Source organism: Papio anubis, chromosome 2 (genome assembly GCF_008728515.1).
Source record: "Papio anubis isolate 15944 chromosome 2, Panubis1.0, whole genome shotgun sequence".
NCBI classification, from domain to species: Eukaryota; Metazoa; Chordata; class Mammalia; order Primates; family Cercopithecidae; genus Papio; species Papio anubis.
Window position 1 is genome coordinate 147,429,152 of NC_044977.1, and position 15,027 is coordinate 147,444,178.

The following is a 15,027-nucleotide window of genomic DNA, read 5'->3' on the forward strand; positions in this document are numbered from 1 at the left end:
AAAATACCACTTGGTATGCCGAATATATATACATTTTTTATTAGTCATTTGTACTTTAGTAAAGGGGGATGGGCTTTTATAGGTAAATAAATATAATAGAAATGGGGAATTTTTAGAACATTTATGTATTTTTACCACAGGAAAGAAATGAGGCAAGAAGTGAAAGTGTGCAAGTGAGACTCACCTGTACATTCACCACACCCTAGATTCCTTTTGAAATGGAGACTATTGTTTAGGCTAATAACATGTAATGGACAAAAAAAGTGCACCACATCAATGAGATATATATGAAAAGCAAAGAAACTCAAGGTCTAATTAGGTTTACTTTGGGAGAAAGTCTCAGGAGGAGTCAAGTTAAGCCATATAAAAATGAATTAAGTTAGCTCAGAATACTTGGGAGCTCCTGGAAACTGCCTATTTATTGTTTCCAACAAAATTTGTTTTTAACTAGTACTTATAAACATATAGTTGCCTATCAGCTTATGTCTTTAACTCTTCCAGTCAACATTGCTACCTGGGAGAAATCTGGGACTGAAAAATAGAACAAGTTCATTGGCTGGGTGATTACCATTATTTAAGTTACCAGTTTAATTCTTTTGCCTGGGAAGGTTGGGTCCCATTGCACATTTACAAATCATGGATTTGTGATTCACAAATTCACAGATCCTGTATGGTTTCAGACTTGCATGTCTAACTGATTGCTACATAACTCTGCTTGAATATTTCAGGCACTTTAAACTCAATATTTACAAAACTGAACTCACCATCTTTCCCTACACCTGCTTTCCTACTTTTGTTTTCTATCTTAGTAAATGAAAACTTCCTCAACACAGTTGCTAGTATCAGAAAACAAGACAGTAATTTTCTTTCTTTCCTCTTCCTCAATCTATAATCTCTTCATCTTATTAATAATTAATATATTCTATTGAGTCTGCCTCTTACATTTTTAAATCAATTTATCCACCATTTACAACTTACTTTTCCAAGCTATCACCATCCTTCCTGTAATAGAAGAGATTATATTGTCTGATGTGGACATGCAATGGAGAGAAAAAAGTCCCACATTGCCAAATTGTTTCTGCATAATGCTTAGGTTCTTTCTGGTAGATAATAACAATTGTCAAAGAAATTTCAGGTATCAAGGATTAACTACTCTCCTATTACCCTGCTATTAACTTTTAATAAAAGCAAGTATCAGGCCAAATTCTGACAAATATATAGACATTTATTAGACAGATAGTCTTTAGCAAAACCATACACTCAATTATTGCCTTTAGTTGATACCACACAACCAGAAATCCTCTAAACTAATGCCTGAGTGGAGAAACAATCAAGGTTCAAACCTCAGACACCATCCTTAATTCTCACATCCTGTCAGGTAAAGTTTGAAGGTGTATAAATTTTAGTCATTCTACGTGTCTTGAAAATATTTAACTTAACAAATGATATTCTCTTTCTAGCATTCATTTAGCTAATTGACAGGTGTCTAGTTACATCAATAAACACTATTTTTAACATTCAGTATGCTATTTATCAAAGAATTAGTTGTTGTTGGAGATAGGACTGGAGAAGGGCTTTCAGTGGTAGACCCTGGGATATGGTTGTTTTTGATTTGAGGCTAGTTGACCACCTTCTTTGGCTGTGCAATCATGATGTATGTTAGATACCCAGGCCCAGATCTAAAGCCTAAACTAACTGGAATATATATATATTTTATATATATATATAAAATATCACACTGATTACTCTAAAATATTTTAATGTAGTGTACAGACATTGCAGCAGTGGTTTTAGTCTTTCCTGCTCTGTAACCTTAAGGTACTTCTTCAATTAGAACTCTGATCATATTAATTTTTTAAAACTAATCAATGGCTTTCCATTGTTCTGATTATAAAATAAAATTTTAGCCTCATCTTACACTTACCTTTCTATCCTCCTCTCTCACTATCACCTTCACTCTTTGTGATTCAACTATCCTAAATATCTACTGAAAATATACTTTTCGAACTTTTCATATACTCTTCCATTTGCCTGGGGAATATTTTCCTTCTCCTTCACCTGTTCACCTTGTATCTACCCTTCAAGAGATGGGTTATATATCAGCCTGTCACTTCCTCAAGAAGTTTTTCTTCTTTAAAAAAGTCAGAGAGTCACACTCTCCTCTGCTAACCAGGGTGTAGTGCAGTGGCATGATTATGGCTCACTACAAGCTTGACTTCCCTGGATCAAGTGATCCTCCCACTTCAGTCACCCAAGTAACTGTGACTACAAGCATGTGCCACAACAGTAAGCTATTTTTTTTTTTAAGGAACATGGCCTCACTATGTTGCCCAAGCTGGTCTTGAACTCCTGGGCTCAAGTGATTATCTTGCCTTGGCCTTCCAAAGTATTGGGGTTTTAGGCATGAGCCACCATGCCTGAGCACAAGAAGCTTTTATGGACTGCAATTTCCAAAAAAAAAAAATATATATATATATATGTTCCCACATTAGTCTGTGAAACATCTTTCATAATCCTAATTACACGAACTTGAAATTCTCATTTCCACTTTGATTTGCTTGTTTCTGTTACTCATCAGATCAAATGGAATAACTCTTACAATTCTTAGCACAATCCCCAGAACAAACTTGTTCTCAACAAATGTAGTAGTCCTTCTCTTTTACTCCCCATGTCCCCAACAGTTCTTAATATCAACTTTAGGTTTTGTCTATAGAATAGTTTATTTCTAGAAAGATTAATGAGTTGAACATGCTTCATTTTATAATTGACTTTATTTAGGAAAACAGTAGCAGGCAAAATTATACTATTTTTGAGCCTTTTAATTTAAAAGATGAGTAGTACAATGCAAAATGCCTTGATTTGGTGTTTATATATTTTCTTTCCCATATTTAAAAAAATGCTCCAATTCTTAGATCTCCCAAAACCTTGTGTTACAAAAGCCAAATTTAACCCATTTGTGATTGTAATACAATGTTCAACTGTGGTATTTTCTATGCAACTCCAAAGAACGGCTTGACCTCACCCACTGTGCTCCTGCCTGCAAATTGCCATTTACTTTTATTTGGGACATTTGTATATAGTTTTATCTATGGTTTCATTATATCATCGGTAGTTTATACCTTTAGAGTCTAAAATCTTTGACTCAAGAGTTTATGGAAAAATGGAGAAATATGTACATATTAGATTATTATCAACTAACTCTTCATAGTTGGCTGAAGCCTTAATAACAATAGGTTAGTCAGTATTTGAATAATAATTCTGGAAAAGATTAGGAAAACATAAATTGTGCTTACACGATTGTGCTCATGCACTAGCTAGTACCTAACAGCTGTAGTGAAAATCTTTTAAATGTGAATTGGCTCAGCTACCTGCCCATGTGTGACCACTTTGAAATCAGCGAAATGCAGTATAGTGAGAGCATCCTTGGACTTCCCTTCCCCCACGTTGAAGGCTGGTCACAATGCTCTGGGTCTATGGGCATTGGATCTCACAGAAACATTGATAAAATCATTTTTGCTTACGATGCTTCATAAAAAACGGCCTCTTTAGAAAACTTAGACCCAGTTTGAGTGCCTGGACTCTGTTTATCCTTAGGGTAACAGTTTTACCTCTGGCCATTCAGGTAGATCCGGTTGTCAACTGCAAATAACCTTTTCCCAAAGTATAAAGAGTACATCCTCATATTTATCTGTACTCACAAGAGGAGAAAAATTTCTTAAGAATTATATTTAAACAGATATTCTCACCTGCCATAAACAAACAGATTTAAGTATGTCATATTATTGCAAAAAGCCTCTTTTTTTTAATGGAAAAGCTAGAGACCGTCAAAAAATAAAGCTAATCAAGCAGGCCTCCATTTTGGGTGGCAGCCCAGAATGGCAGAGGAAGCAGGTTTAGAAACACAGCAGGCAGAGACACAGATAATCATCATCAGAACAGGCAAGTGCAGATTTACCTTGAAGCTAATGATGCTTCAACTATAGAGCCCTCCTATCTAACTGCCGAGAGCACAGGGAGTTTCTGGAAATCGTAGAAGGTTCTAATTAAATAGAGTAAAAAACATTGGAAGCAACTCTGATAAATAACCTTGAAATATCGTCGATGAAATTAATCTCTATCTCTAAAGCTCTAGTAATTGTGGATTCTAAATATTTACTTTGGAGCCTCATTATGAGTTTGTAGTTATATATTTTTTTCTTAGAGCACCTCTACCAAAAATTATATCAGTTTCAGGCCTCACAGAATGTGAACCTTTCCTGAACAAACAGAAAAGACTAAAGGAGTTTCATTTCATTTCCTGTTAGCTCCCATTACTAATATTTTCATTTGTAGCTTGGAGGTCATGGTCTATGTTTTGGGAGCTACCGTTAGATATATGGGCTTTCTTCACAAATTTATGGGTATTTCTGTTCAAGATTCAATAGTAAGATAAAAATAATCTGTAAGCTTACTTGAAACAGTGGAATTTAATTTGACTGGGGGGATCGGTCCTCACAATGTCATTTTAGAAAAACATAATTATTTTGACATTTTATTCATATAATAGATGAGATGTGAAATGAGCTTCATGGATGAAAAACGCACTGATGGCTGCTAAGTTTTACACTGCATAAACAAGAATTGAGCTGCTGCTATAGAAAACCATAAAATTTTAGTTTAGATGCTAGATATAGAGACAGTAAAATACCCTAAATGAAAGAAGGCTATTAATCCTATAATGAGATCAGAGTATCATATGCATTTATGTACCTGCAAATAGAAGAAGAAATGAGTTTGTCTCCACACACAATTAGAGGTATACGCCAAATTTATATTTTAAATGTTAAAGACAATTATCCTTTGGGAAAAATCACTTTTAAAGGATATCATAATTATAGTTTTATTTTTGTGACATGGAAATCATTACATTTTCTAAGTCATGAAAAATACCAAATAAGAATATCGAACTTCAAAAGAAGATACAGAGGCAAAGATTAGTTGTGATTTTGCACACTTAAAAAAAGAAATAAAAAGAAATGTGTTTATTTGAAAATAGTTCTAAGCGAGAAAAGATCAGAACCCCACAAATTCTAAAGCATTTTACAAGTCATTAGCTTCAGTGGAAATATAAACTTGAACTCTGCAAAGACAGCAACAAGGGACTGTAGAACACATTTAGATGTAGAATGCATTAGAAAGGTGACTTGGTCAGGCTCGGTGGCTCACACCTGTAATTCTAGCACTTTGGGAGACTGAGGCAAGTGGATCACTTGAGGCCAGGAGTTCGAGACCAGCCTGGCCTACATGGAGAAACCCCATTTCTACTAAAAATACAAAAATTAGCCAGGCATGGTGGTGGGCACCTGTAATCCCAGCTACTCGGGAGGCTGAGGCGGGAGAATCACTTGAACTCGGAGGTCAGAGATTACAGTGAGCCAAGATCGTGCCGCTGCACTCCAGCCTGGGAAACAGAGTGACTCTACCTCAAAAAAGACTCTGTCTCAAAAAAAGAAAAAAAAGAAAAAGAAAAGTGACTTATTTTGCCCAGTTAAGAAAAATGCAGATTAGCATTTATCTTCCTTGATCTCACATGACCACATTCTTCTCCTATGTTATGAAATTCCAGGAGATAAAAGCAAAATGCAAATATCACTTCAATGTTTTCACTGTGGTAGATGGGTTTGCCTAAAGTAGTGTTAAAGAGTTCTCACTAGTGTTGTAGATGATCTCTAAGCCCTTGTCTATCACTGGGATAAAGACTACCTCAACAAGAAATTTTTAAATGCATTAACTTGAATGTATGATATGCTGTTTTCATATTGCCTAAAGGATTTGACTTCTACTCTCAATTCTAATTAAAATTTAAAAAGCTGGAAAGATACAGATACTGGTTTTGATAAGTCACAAGATGAAAGTTATAATCCTCTAATCCTCATTCAACTATCCAATTAATAACAGGATTACAGTTTCTCCGAAAAAAATGCTCACATTGTTCGCATCTTTCTGGACAGCACACAGCTTGTTAACCTACTTTGGGTGCATTGAGTTTGAAATATATATCAGAGAACAACTATGTAGAGTATCTGATATTCACTTTTAAAATGTTGTATCACTAAAAATCATTTATCTAATACCTGCATAAACTATATGAAAATCTATTATATTCCTTGAGGAATTCGTGTCATCAACCTGACAGTTCACCAGATGTAATAAAAGACAGCTTCTAAGATTGGGTCTTTTTAAAAGAAGGTCTCTCTGCCCCAGTAATACCTCTTAAAAATTATTCTGCTTTCTTTTAGTACTTTTTATTTAATTAGAGGCAGAAAATTGAAAAAAAAAAAGAAGACAAAACAGAAACTCTAATCTGATTTAGAAATAGGAACGTTTACTTATTTTGTTCAAGAAAGCAATACAATTACTTCTTCTCCTTGCTTCTGAAAGCAGTGCTTATATTTACCAAGCTTTTATAACAAACACAATTAATATCTGCTGCTATATGTTTATCCACTGAACCACACAGTCCACATCACCATAGAAAACTGGTCATGTCATCTTAAAGATATTTAAAAAAATCATAGTTTCTTCTGTAAGATTTATCTTAAAACATAGGCTAATTCCATAAGCTAATCCATGTTATTTTTTTTTCAGATTTACAGAAAACTGTTGAAGGTAACACAGAAATAGTGTACCCAGACTCCTCTGCATTACATTAATGAACCAATATTGGCACTTTATTATTAATGAAGTACATACTTTATTTAGAGTTCCGTAGTTTTTAATTTCATGTCCTTTTTCTCTTCCAGGATCTCATTTAGGGCACTACATTGCATTTAGTCATCATGTCTCCTTAGGTTCTTCTTGTCTGTTACAGCTTCTCAGACTTCCTTGGTTTTGGTGACCTTGACAATTTTGAAGAGATATGTACTAGTCAGATATTTTGTAGAATGTCCCTCATGTGGGCTTTGCCTGCTTCTTTATCTGGATTTTATTTATTTATTTATTTATTTATTTATTTATTTATTTATTTATTTAGGTTTTGAGTGTTTTTCTCACAATTAGACAAACATACCTGTTTTGGAGAGAAAGACCACAGAGGTTTGTCTCATTTTCATTATATCCTATGAAGGAACATACTATCAATATGACATCACTATTGACCTTAATCACTAGAATGGAATACTACACTGTTTTCGCTGTTGTAATTTTCTAATTTTGGTTCTATTGGTTAGTAGTGTTAATAACAGCAAAATCAAAACTGATTGTTTAGATTTGCTGTATTCCCTGAAATCTTAAACTCAATCAGTTGTTTCTCAAATATTCAAATTAGCATTCAAAAGAGATGCTTTTTATAAGTTATATAAAATCCTTTAAATAATCTGTTATCTTGAACGCTTTAGGATTCTCAGGATTTTTCCCATTGAAAATGTTTCTAATTTACTGTTTGTATATGTGAGCATATTTTCTTCTCTATTAAAAAAATGTGTGAATAAAAATATACAAAACAATTTTCAGCTGTGCTAAAGGGATAATGATTAAACTAAATAAAAATCACTAAAAGAAAACGTAGAAAAATAAAAAATATTAATATATATTATTCCTTTTAAGAAGGGAAGTCCTTCTTAAAACAAGACCTACTTTAGAATCAAAAATAAAGCAATTACCAGCTCGATTATTAAATGTTAAAAAGTTCTGAACAAACCAAAAAAGTGCTATAAAGAAAGTTAAAATCTAATGAAATGAAAGACTGGGAGAACATATTTTCAATATGTGTAAAATTATCAATAACCAGAATATTGTCAATCTTTATTAAAAATTAAAAGGAAAAGACAAAACCAAAATAAGAAAAGGAACACAGAAGAAATTTGTAGCCAATTACCAGATGGCAAAATACAAATAACTAATAGAGCTATGTAAAAATGTTTACTTGTACTGTCATATCAAAAATGTAAAGTAAGCCAATAATGAAATACCTTTCCCACTAACCCAATTGGCAAAAATGTAAACATCAAATGAAGAAAGAGTTCTAAAGCACATGCTTTGTGGAAATGTAAATTTATGCAACATTTTAACATAACAATTTTATAGTATACACTTACATTTTCAGTGGCCACACCCTTTAGCTTAATAGTTCCACGCCTTACTATCTAGCCTAGATTGTATCTATATACAAAAATCTGTTTGGAATTAGTATTTTACAGAATTCTCTGTAATAATAAACAAAAAAACTACCTGTGTTTCTAAATAATAAAATCCAGCAATATTTTTATATAAGTAACCATGAAATAAAAGAATAAAATAGAAATATCTAACACTAATTCACTTCGTTGACTAAGTTTTAAGTGTTTTGTTATTTTGGTTGCTGTTGTAAATAGGATTGTTTTAAGAAAATTAAGAATACCCATTTTGTTTGTTGAGTAGTTTGCTGTTAGTGTATAGAAACACAACTTATTTTTGTTTGTCAGTTTTGTATCCTGAAACTTTACTGAATTTGTGTACTGATTTAAACATTTTTTGTGGGGTCCTTAGAGTTTTCTCCATATAAGATCATTTCAACTGCAGAGAGAATTTTACTTCCTCTTTTCTGATTTGGATGCCTTTTATTTATCTTTCTTTCCTAATTACTCTTTGTAGCATTCCATTTTCGCATTGCTATAAGAACTCCTGAGACTGGGTAACTTGTAAAGGAAAGTGGTTTAATGGACTCACAGTTCCATATGGCTGGGGGCGTCTCAGGAAACGTACAATCATGACAGAAGGGTAAGCAGGCATGTCTTACATGGAAGTAGGTGAGAGAGAGAGAGAGCAAGAGCAGGGAAACCTGTCTTATAAAACCATCAGATCTCATGAGAACTCACTCACTATCTCAAGAACAGCATGGGGGAACCACCTCCATGATCCAATCACCTCCCACTGGGACCCTCCCTCCACATGTGGGGATTATGGGAATTACAATTCAAGATGAGATTTGGATGGGGACACAAAGTTAAACCTTATCACTCTAGCTAAGATTTCCAGTACTATGTTGAATAAAAGTAATGAGATTGGACATTCTTGCCTTGTTTATAATCTTAGAGAAAAGGCTTTCAATATTTCACCATCGAATATAATGTTAGGTGTGGGACTTTTTATATATTGCGTTTATTATTTTGAGGTAAATTACTTATTTACCTAGTTTGTTGAGAGTTTTTCTCATAAAAGCGTGCTCAATTTTGTCAAATGCTTTTTTGCCTTTATTTAGACAATCATGTGACTTTTTACCCTTCATTTTGTAACTGTGGTATATCACATTAATTAGCTTGCCTATCCTGAACCCTCCTTAATTCCAGCAATAGATTCCCCTTGGTCATGGTGCATGATTCTTTCAATGTACTAGTAAATACAATTTCCTAGTCTTCTGTTGAGGACTGTTATACCTATGTTCATTAGGAATATTAGCCTATAGTTTTCTTTTTCATTTAGTGTTTCTGTCTGACTTTAGTGTCAGGGTAATGCTGGCTTCATAAAGCAAGTTTGGAAGTCTTTGTTGTTCAGTTTTCTGGAGGAGCTTTAAAAGGGTTGGTGTTAATTGTTTTGGAAATGTTCATAAAATTCACAAATGAAGCCATCTGGTCCAGGTCTTTTGTTGTTGTTGTTTAAAAAGTTTGACTGCTGATTTAATTTTCTTACTTGTGAGATACTGAATTAAGAGGGCAGATAAGAGGCAGGACTAGCTTGCAGCTCCCACTCTCACAGGCAGAGCAGCACGTGTAGACTCACATTGTGAACTCTTGCTCCAAGAACTACCACAGCAACATACCAGGAAAGCTGAGAGAATCCACAGACCCTCTGAAGGAACTGGATTACTGCTGCAGGCTCCCTGAGATGCAGAAAAACCGAGTGTCAGCGGAGAGGCTGGTGGTCTGGGGTAACTTCTCAGCCCTGGTCACCAGCTGCCCGGAAATAGACTCTGTGCTGTTGGCGGGGCATGGTGGGAGTGAGACTGACCTCGAGGACTATGGGCTGCATGGGAGAGGAGCGAGGCATGTGACTGCAGCCGTCCCCCTACTTCCCTGGCAACCTGTGTCACTCAGCAGAGGCAGCCATAATCCCTCTGGGAAAATAGCTCCATTGGCCTGAGAACCACACCCCCATGCCCCACATCAGCTGCAGTAAGCCCCGCCCAAGGAGAGGCTGTGCTCAGACATGCCTATCCTTGCCCCCACCTGGTGGTCTTTCTCTGCCTGCCCTGGTTGCCTAAGAGGAAGGACCTAATCTCTTGGGAGCTCTATGGCCCAGTCCACCACCTGAGAAACCTCAATACTTAACCAGGCAAGTTTGCTTCCTCCTGATAGTACCACAGCCAGTGTGCTCTTGAAAGCACCACCTCCTGGCTGGAGGCCGACCAACACAAAACTAGCTCACTAAATAAAAATACAACCAAGGACCCTCACAGAGTCCACTTCACTCTCCTGCTTCCTCCACAGAAGCTGGAATCCACAGCTGAAAGACCTGAAGATAGACCACATCACAACACTCTTTGCAGACATTCCCCAGTACCAGTCTAGAGCCCAGTAGATCCGCTGGGTGGTTGGACCCAGAAGAGCAAAAACCATCATCACTGCACTTTGGCTCTCAGGAAGCCCCATCCCTAGGGGAAGCGGGAGAACACCATTTCGAGGAAACACCCCGTGAAGCAAAAGAATCTGAAAAGCAGCCCTGGAGCCCCACATCTTCCCTCCGATATAGTCTACCCAAGTGAGAAGGAACCAGAAAAACAATTCTGGTAATATGACAAAATAAGGTTCTTTAACATCTCCAAAACATCACATCAGCTCACAAGCAATGTATCCAAACCAAGACAAAACTCTTAATTGCCAGAAAAATAATTCAGAAGGTCTATTATTAAGCTAGGCAAGGAGGCACCGAGAAAGGAGAATTCCAACTTTAAAAAATAAAAAGCATGATACAGAACAGGAAAGAAAAAATCTTCAGTGAAATAGCAGAACTAAAAGACAGTCACAACTTCTGGAAATCAAGAACACACTTAGAGAAATGAAAAACGCACTGGAAAGTCTCAGAAATACAATTAAACAAACAGAAGAAAGAACTTCAGAGTTCAAAGACAAGACATCCAAATTAACCCAATCCATCTAAAACAAAGAAAAAAGGAATTTTAAAAAATGAACAAAGCCTCTAAGAAGTTTGGGACTATGTTAAGTGTCCGAACCTAAAAATAATTGGTTTTCCCAAGGAAGAAGAGAAATCTAAGTTTGGAAAATATATTTGAGGGAATAATCTAGGAAAACCTCCTGGCCTTGTTAGAGATCTAGACACCCAAATATAAGAAGCTCAAGGAACACCTGGGAAATTCATCACAAAAAATCATCACCTAGGCACATAGTCATCAGGTTATCTAAAGTCAAGACAAAGGAAAGAATCTTAAGAGCTGTGAGGCAAAATCATCAGGTAATCTATAAAAACAAACAAACAAACAAAACCTATCAGAGTAACAGCAGAAGATTTATCAGCAGTAACCAAGCTAGAAGGGACTGGGGTCCTGTTTTTAGCCTCCTTAAACAAAATTCAGTCAAGAATTTTGTGTCCAGTGAAACTAAGCTTCATAAATGAGGGAAAGATACAATCTTCCAGACAAACAAATGCTGAGAAAATTTGTCACTACCAAGCCAGAACTACAAGAACTGCTAAAAGGGGCTCTAAATCTTATTTATTTATTTATTTATTTATTTATTTTATTTTATTTTTGAGACAGAGTCTCGCTCTGTTGCCCAGGCTGGAGTGCAGTGGCATGATCTCAGCTCACTGCAAGCTCCGCCTCCCAGGTTCATGCCATCTTCCTGCCTCAGTCTCCCAAGTAGCTGGGAATACAGGTGCACACTGCCACGCCCAGCTAATTTTTTGTATTTTTAGTAGAGACGGAATTTCACTGCATTAGCCAGGATGGTCTTGATCTCGTGACCTTGTGATCTGCCAGCCTCGGTCTCCCACAGTGTTGGGATTACAGGTGTGAGCCACCACAACTGGCCAAGGAGCTCTAAATCTTGAAACAAATCCTCAAGATACAGCAAAATGGAACCTCCATAAAGCATAAACCTCATAGGACCTACATAACAATAACACAAATAAATAAAAAGGTATTCAGACAACAAATAGGACAATAAATAGAATAGCACCTCATATCTCAATACTAACATTTAATGTAAATGGTCTAAATGCTCCACTTAAAAGATACGGAATGGCAGAATGAATAAGAATTCACCAACCAAGTTTCTGCTGTCTTCAGGAGACTCACCTAACACAAGGACTCACATAAACTTAAGGTAAAGGGGTGGAAAAAGATATTCCATGCAAATGGACACCAAAAGCAAGCAGGAATAGCTATTCTTACATAAGACAAAACAAACTTAAAAACAGCAGAAGTTTAAAAAGAGAAAGAGGGATATTATATAATGATAAGATTATCCAAAAGAAAAACATCACAGTCCTAAATATGTATGCACCTAACACTGGAGCTCCCAAATTTATAAAACAATTACTGCTACACCTAAGAAATGAGAGAGATGGTAACACAATACTAGTGGAGGATTTTAATACAGTCATCCCTTGGTATCCATGGAGGATTGGTTGCAGGATCTTCCTCAGATACCAAAATGTGAGAATGCACAAATCACTGATATAAAAATGATACAGCATTTGCATATAGTATGCACATCCTCCCATTTACTTTGAATTACTTCTAGATGACTTATAATACCAAATACAATGTGAAAGTTATGCAAATAGTTGTTATACTGTATTGTTTGGGAATCATGACAAGAAAAATCTGTACATATTCAGTACAGGTGCAATTAAAAAATATTTTCAATACAAGATTGGTTGAATCCATACACACAGAACACACAGATATGCAGGAACAGCTGTATTCTCATTTGCATTACTCTTATATTGCTTGCCACTTTCATTTCCACAATGACTGGATATTATTTATAAGAGTACTTCTTAATTTTAAATTAGGTAAGTTTTTTTGTTTTCAAAAGGTCACCTTTTAATAATTTATTTCTATTTCTTAATTATCATATCTATAAATTAGATATATATTATGTCCATCATTTGTAGTCCATAAGTATCTCTGCATATCTCTTTATTGATATTGCCTATGCATACAAATAATATATTGAAATTTGTTGAATATATATTCAGTTACCTTATATTTTATATATTTTTGCTTAAGATATCTAACTAATCTTAAAAGAGATATATTAAAATCTTTTAATTTTTTAAGGTTTTTATTGCACTACTAGTAGTCTTGGCTTTGAATATATTCAGCTGCTATTTATTTCAGTGCCTAGTAATTTTTTATTATAGTATTTCTCTCTTAACTTGGAGCTCTTTATTAAATTCTGCACCTCAATGTTCTTTATTGCCATTAGCCTAAAATTCAACTCTTTGTATTATTTATATTGCCACTTTCATTTTGCTTTCCTTATCTGGTCTCTCTTTGATCATATCTTCATTTTTAACCTCTTTCAATATGCAGTTTTAAGTGTTTGTTAAAAACAGAAAAAAGCTAGGTTTGCCTTTTTATTCCAGTCTTGCTATCACTGTTTTTTAGAATCATTGAGTATGTTCACATTTAATGTAGAAACTTATTTCATTGTATTGTTTTGTCCCATTAACATGTGCAATTTATTTTGCTTTATTATTTCATCTGTTTTTGTAATTATTTATGCTATGTTATCCCTTGTTAACTTGGATATTTGTGTATATAGTTACCTTTCCTTTCCCCAAATTCATGTATTTCCCCCATCAAGAGGCTCTGCTTTCTTAAGGCACAGCCTCCTGAAAATTTTAGAATACATAGTCCCCTTCCTCCTCCTGTCCCAAGTGTTGCTGAGATAATTTAGGACTGACTTTTTTTTTTAATATCTTATTTTATTTTATTTTATTTTATTTTATTTTATATTCTGGGATACACGTGCAGGACATGCAGGTTCGTTACATACGTAAACGTGTGCCATGGTGATATGCTGCACAGACCAATCCATCACCTAAGTAACAAGCCCCACATGCATTAGCTATTTATCCTGATCCTCTCCCTCCCCCCTGCACCCCCATCCCCAAGAGGCCCCAGTGTATGTTGTTCCTCTCCCTGTGTTCATGTGTTCTCATTGTTCAGCTCCCACTTATAAGTGAGAACATACAGTGTTGGGTTTTCTTTTGCTGCATTAGTTGACTGAGGATTGTGGCTTCCAGCGCCATCCATATCCCTGCAAAGGACATAATCTCATTCCTTTTTATGACTGCATAGTATTCCGTGGTGTATATATACCACATCTTCTTTATCCAGTCTGCCATTGATGGGCATTTGAGTTGATTCCATGTCTTCACTGTTATGAATAGTAATGCAACAAACATATGCATGTATGTATCTTTATAATAGGATTATTTACATTTCTTTAGGCATGTACCCAGTAATTGGATTGCTAGGTCAGATAGTATTTCTAGTTCTAAGTCTTTGGAAAATCACCACACTGTCTTCCACAATGGCTGAACTAATTTACATTCCCATCAATTGTGTAAAAGCGTTCCTATTTTTCCACAGCCTCACTAGCATCTGTTGTTTCTTGACTTTTAGTTCCAGTTTTCTCCTTGCAGTACCTCCCTTCTATGTCAATCTTTATTTATCTCTTAACTTCCACATTCACAGTCAGTCTTTTATTTTTTTAACAACTAACTATACATATTGCAAGATGCTTTGCTTACCATGATCCCTTAATCTTCTGCTATTTGATGTTCCTGTTTTGATTCATTTGGTTTGAAGAGTTCTTTTCTAATATTTTGCTTTAAAGTGGTGCTTGGTGATATATTCTCAGAATCCTTGCCTAGCCTCAATTTTTTTTCAATCATGTTGATAAACGATACTTTGGAAGCATATGGAGCCTTTGTATTGCCATTAAGGCAGTGGTCTGCATTACACTATCTTCTAACTTGATAAATCCAAAGCCACCAGTTATGCTCCTGTGACTCCATCTCGTACAAATAAAAGCACCA